At 50.7% G+C, this 6,000-nt stretch overlaps 1 protein-coding gene across 2 annotated transcripts in view; it reads left to right on the top strand.

Moving 5' to 3' along the window:
* Nucleotides 1-561: 561 nt before the first annotated feature.
* The window catches only part of LRRC8D (leucine rich repeat containing 8 VRAC subunit D), a 113,534-nt gene continuing 108,095 nt past the window's right edge, over nt 562-6,000 (top strand). Inside the window, exon 1 of one of the 2 annotated variants that reach the window (XM_082659573.1) lies at nt 562-593. The gene's annotated coding sequence lies outside the window, so the exon portion shown is untranslated. Of the gene's footprint in view, nt 594-1,027; nt 1,036-6,000 lie in introns of those variants that run through there. The other variant, XM_082659576.1, reaches the window with a different exon arrangement.

Genomic DNA, 6,000 nt, shown 5'->3' with positions numbered 1-6,000 from the left:
CAGGGGGGCGTTTTACAGCTGAGCGATGGGGCGACTGCGAGCTACGGCGGCTGCCCCTCCCCGCCGGCTGCACCTGCGCGCAGTCCAGCAGCCTCCCGCCGCCAGCGTCAGACCCCGGGCCACCGAACTCGCCACGCCACCCCTCCGGCCAGCACGCCCGGCGGCGGAAGCGCCCCGACCTCCGGCAGACGCGGGAGAGCCGGCGGGGGAGAGAGCTCGCCATCACATGGAGGCCCGAGCCCGCCCTATTGGCTGCGGCCGAGCCAGTCGCGGCGCTCGCTGGCTGCGGTTGGCCCCGGAGCTGCAGCGCCTGCACGGGCCCGGAGTCCATGTTACGCTTTGTTTAATTCCCCCCGCTACAGAGTCATGTGCTGCTGCTCTCGTCGCCGCCGCTGCCGCCGCCCGTGGTGCCCCGGCTCCTCCGCCGCGCTTCGAGGTGGCAGCCGCGGGCGGGGCCGCGAAAGCAGGGTCCTGGGCGCCGCGCGCCTCCGCCGCCCCGGCACGTCCGGGAGCAGCCACCGCACGCCGCAGGTGATGCCGCCACCTCCCGCCTCCGCCTAAGCCGGGGCTAGGCGGCCAAGCTGCCCCCCAAGGTTGGTGCGCGCCTCTCCGGGGCAGGGGCTGGGGGCTACGCCGGTGGGAGCCGTGCCGGAGCCGACGCGCGCCACCCCGGCGCCGGCGACCTGCCCCGCGGCGCCGCGGCCCGAGAGGAGGCTGCGGCTGGGACCTCGCTGCCGGGGGGCCAGGAGCCCGGGGACGGGGGAGGCGGGCGGGGCCGGGCGCCCGCCTCGGCCCGCTGGGGCCCGAAGATCGTTCTGCTTTCGGCAGTTTGAGCGGCGGGCGCCGCGGCAGCCGAGTGGGCCCCGCGAGAGCACAGTGCCTGCGACCGCCTCCCTTCGGCTCCCCCCACGCGCGCTCCCTTCTCTCGCCTCCCTCCGCCCCATCGGAAGGGCGGGGAGACCCGGTTACGGCTCCACTGATTCTTCCCGGAGGTGGGTGTTTGGTGTCTGGCCTCGCTGGCCCACTGCCCAGAAGGTGAGCCCTTCAACTTCTCCAGAAACGCTTCCCCTCCGCCTCCTTCCCGCGCCGGGTGGGCTGGGCTGGGAAGTGAGGGCTCGCCCCGCCCTCAGCGCGAGAGGGAGGGAGCCGGGGGCCCGCAGGTGCACCCAGCCCGCCCCGGGCCATCTCCGGGTTGGGTACCGGTATAATCCGCTTCTAGCTTGTTTGGAAGCGTGGGCACTTGGGAGCCGGACTTCTGCTCAAATCCCGTTCAGTGGCTTGGAAAGGAGGAGGCTTGGGGGTGGTTGCTCAGGGAATCATCACCTCCGCTTACTGGAGGGTTGATAGGGGCCTTCCTCTTTCTCTCCCCTTCATTTGGGGTATCCCTTATGGATAAAGAGATGAGTTTTTTTGGTTTCTTACAAAGCCAGCCACGGTAAAGAAGAGCTGCCGCAGGTCGAGGGGAGGAGAGGTAGGTTCCTGCTGGAGAGGGAGAGGAGGGGTATGCGGCCCCATTTGGATACGCAGTTGGGGGTGTATGTGGCAGAAGGTGGGGACGTAGGGTTTCAGAAAAGAAATAGTGCAAAGGTGAGAGTGTGGGAGCACTCAGGAGGCGCAGGGGATGGGGAATGGGTATCGGGGAGTCTTTAGCCGACTGTGGGGCCCAACTTGAGCCACTTGGACTCCTATGTGGCTCTTTCTGTTTTGCAGATTTCCTCCTTTCCTTCTCCTTGACTTTGAAAAAAATATTTCGTGTTGGGCAAGGAAAGCTTTGAGGACGTGTTTTGAGAGATTCAGGAGTAAAGAGAGAGCTGACTTATGGAAACTTTCCTTAGCAGCTTTGATAATAAAATGCTAGACAGGCTGCATTTATTGAGCACCTATTATGTGTTCTGTGCCAGACGTTGGAAGAGTCTGGGCAGGCAGGGAATTCCCGTCTGCAGTACTGGTTAGGGCTGTTTACTTCATAAGCAACCGAAGGGCTCTTCCAAGTGCCAAGAATGACAGTGATTCAGACCTTCCCCGCCAGAGCTTCTGGGGCCTCTGCATGGTACAGACCTGTGGGCAGAACCCTGCACCATTCCCAGTAAATGGGGTCTTCAGGCAGCATTTATTTTTACAGCCCATTAATACTGACCAGACACCTCCCATCAGTTAGGACATGGTGAGAGTTGTCTCTTTTCCTGTATTCGACATCAAGTGACTAAAACCCTGTTAAAATACAAGAACAAGATAGGAAAGATCCTGGGATGAAAATTAGGTAAACTAGGGTTCCGGCGAAGTTGTTGGTCTCTATAGGTTAGTAAGGGAGCCTCCCATGAAATGATTAGGTAATCCATAGAGCTGGGGAAAAAGCAATCCAGAATCTTAAATCGGCATGGTTTATTTATATATTTGAACATTTTATCTTAGATTTGTCTCATTTTTATTGAGGGTGTGTGAGTGTGTACTTTGTTGATTAAAACCTAACACATTACAAGGTTGGAGAGGAAACTGTCCTTACATGACCCAGCCCTCCAGTCTCTTCATGACCATGTGGAATGGTGTATGATGCAACAGTTAAAGTATTGAGCCATATTTGTATCCTTTTCTTTCTGCCAAGGTTTACAGAATTTAAAAAACTTGGTCAAAGCTTGACCTTTTTTTTCTTAATTTTTATATTGAGCAGAACTTTTTTTGATTAATTTTTTTTAAAGTGTGCTGTGTTTGTAAGGTCCCAATAGCTGAATTATTTTGGTAGCTGTATTTTGGAGATCGGACTTGGTTCAGTCTCAGTACTGTAGGTGAATTGGTACTAGCTATGAAAAAGTCAAAGTTTTGTCAAAACTGTGCTCATGATTACATATGTACTTGAAATGGCAGTTGGTAAGGGATTTCACATATTTTTCATGTATCATTGGAGCTGATGTTGACATTCTGAGAAATGCCAGCCAATATTTATTAAGTACCAGCAAGAAGCAGAGAACCAGAGTGGGTGCTGTGATGCCTTAACCAGGAAGAAGAGGATTCTTGTACGTACGAATAGAGGGCAAGTAAGACCGCCCACGTGAGGACACCACCAGAAGCAAGGGATTGCATTTGTCTAGGAGGCCAAGGAATACCGAGACGAAAGGGTGATTGGAGCCAGCCGGGAGTGCTGTGTGTGTTGGGGAAGAGGGAAGGAGCACGTATTAGGGGAAGCGTTGAGGTGTGTCATGGGTCAAAAATAGGTTTGCCTGGCTGGAGCAGAGAACATGAAGGGAGGTAGAGGGGATCTAGTTAGTGGAAAACTTGAACCACAAGTCAGTGGTGTTAATCATTTGCCTCAAGAGTGGGTCTCCACAGGGGGTGACTTTGCCTCCCAGCAGACATTTGGGAATAATCTGGGCACGGTTTTATTTTTGCTTGTCCTAGCTAGGAGGCAGGTGCTACTGACATCTAGTGAGTAGAGGCCATGGAGCCTGCTAAACATCCTGCAATGTGCAGGGTATCCCCCATGACAAAGAATTATCCCTTCTGAAACGTCAGCAGTGCCATGGTTGAGGAACCCTGCCTAGACAGGGGAGGTAAAGGCTGCTGTGAAGTGAAGTTACATCTCAGAATAGGCCTCGAAGGAGGTGGTTTTGACATGGGAGGAAGGATGTTGAGGTTGGGAAGCCAATCTAGGAGACTTGTGCTATGCTTAGGCCAGAAGTGGTTAGGATCTGGGCAAATTCTAATCAGAGAAAAAGGCATTTTTGAGAGATCGTGGCAGATGAGCTAGCAGGGCAGTATAATATTGGGTAAGTGGAGAATCACAGAATTGAAATTGGTAGTTTAGAGAAGTCTTGGTCCAACTTCTTTACTTTAGTAATTTCTTATAGTTGTGAGGCACCACAAGTATAAGACTTGTTTAAACACCACCAGGAACAGGGACCTCTGTACTTATGAAGACATGTCATCATATCTTTGGACTGTGTGTATGATTATTATTTGAGCTGAAGACTGCCTCCCCGAAACTTTGTTCTGTTGATTCTTGTCCTCTGGAACTACTCACTTCCCCAGGACAGCCCATCGAATGGGCAAAGACAGAATGACGTCCCCCTCCTGGCCCTCCAGCTGACTAACTTCTCTCAAAGCAAAATAGTCCCAATTCTTTTCACAGTCCTGCATGGGACATGGTTTCTGTCTTCTCAGTTTGTCCACATCTCTCATGGAAAGTTATGGCGAACTGGAATTGAATATGGTAACTGAGACCTGATCTGGTTCACAAAGAGTACAGTAGGACAGCTATTTCCTGAGACCAAGGCACAAGCATCTACTTTCTGCAGCTTAAGCTTACAAAACTGCCCATCACAGACTCATGTACAGGATTCTGGACAGTCAGAACTCCCAGATATTTGTTGTATGAACTGCTGCATCCTGTATTCATCATGCAGATTTGGGGGGGGGTGTGTGTGTGTGTGAAGTTGAATGGACGTGTTTTTGGTTTGTTTTTGTCCCTGTTCAGTTCTATCCTATTTATTTTGGTCCAGTCTTCAGGCCTTTCGGGATTTTAAAATCTTAGTTCTGCCTCGTAATCACATGAGAGAGGAGTGGAGGACGACTTTGTCAAAAGCTTTGTAGTCACTGATGTTAGTACTTCATGAAACCCAGTACTTTGTTTGGCACTGCTGGTCCTGTTTGAGAGCTGGGCGTGCTGGGTGATGGAGGTGAATTCCGGGGGTTGATTAGCCCCAAGTTTAGGGGCGTCTGAGAAATTTGTGTTCGTGGCCAAGCTACACTGAGTTAGGCTCTTGCTAATGTTTGCACCTGAGGTGCCCTTTCGAAATTATTTCAGGCTGTTGCAAGCTTCTGAAATCGGTACTCCTCTGGGGTCTTTGTAATTCTGTTTAGACATCTGGAAGAGCATTGCTAATGTTCTGTGCAAATCTGAAGCTTGCCAAATCCGAGTTGCTTTTGAAATTTGTGAAGAGGTAAACTGGGTAATAACTGGTATTGGCAAAAACCATGGATGAAGTTTGTTCCCACTCAGGCTAAGCGTTTTTTTTTCTTCTTTTTTTTGCTAGTGTGCCTGAAATACTTCATTAGTGAGAGCTTTGCATCTGGGGAAGGTGGGGGGTGTTGGGCATTAGAGATAGGCCTTTCTCCCAGTACTAAGCTTTAGCTTGTGGGTGGTGTAATATCGCACTTAGCAGATTTCACGTGTCTTCACTGAGAAGACATTAGGAAATTACCATTCTTGGATGTCTTTTGAAGCGGACAGGTCAGAAGTCCTAGGTAACTTAGTGCCAAGTTCTCCAAATGTTCTAGATCTATCCAGCAAACTAGATTTAAATAAATTACTTGATTCAGGTGGTTGCCATCCAACAGTGTAGAGAGTGCTAGAACAAAATTCCAGATCTCATAGCCAAAATGTGTAACCTCTTTGTTAGGAACGTCCATTGTGCCCCAGTTCGTTGCAGGTGTGTTGCCTGTCCAGATGGTACAGTCTGCTTGCTCTCACTTCTGTGCTAGCCCACATGGGAAACCTGTCTGTATCCTCTGGAGATGAAGGATATTCCTATGAGAAGAAGGGATTTTTGTGAATTTATGAGATTTCTTGAGGGGGGAAATATTTGAAAACCCTTGGAGACTGTCCTTTTACATTTTCAAAGGCTATATCAAAGTTGAAGTCACCTTGGGATTGAGGATTCAGTGTATCATTTTTGAGTAGGAGGAGAGAATTTTACAGATGGCAGTGATCAATGTTTGAATTAGATAGATGAGGAAATTGAGGCCTGTGGAGCTGACGTAGTGACAGAGCAGGCATTAGAATCCACCTCCCTTAAAGACCACAAATTAAATCTAAGGCTAAAGACATCTCTGCTTGGAGGTGTGTAAACAGTGGGGTCCCTTAGGTCTTACTTACATAATTGATCCAAAAGAAGGAGTACCCAGTGGAATTTCTAGGTTTACAGATGACAGTAAGCTCTTCTGAATTATGAAATAGCTAACCAACGGGGATTTACTCCAGGCAAACTGTGCTGGGATATGTTAGTC

Source organism: Grampus griseus, assembly GCF_964374135.1.
Source record: "Grampus griseus genome assembly, chromosome: 1".
Classification (NCBI taxonomy): domain Eukaryota; kingdom Metazoa; phylum Chordata; class Mammalia; order Artiodactyla; family Delphinidae; genus Grampus; species Grampus griseus.
The sequence above is the reverse complement of the archived record's forward strand: the minus strand, read 5'-3'. Positions and strand labels throughout refer to the sequence as shown.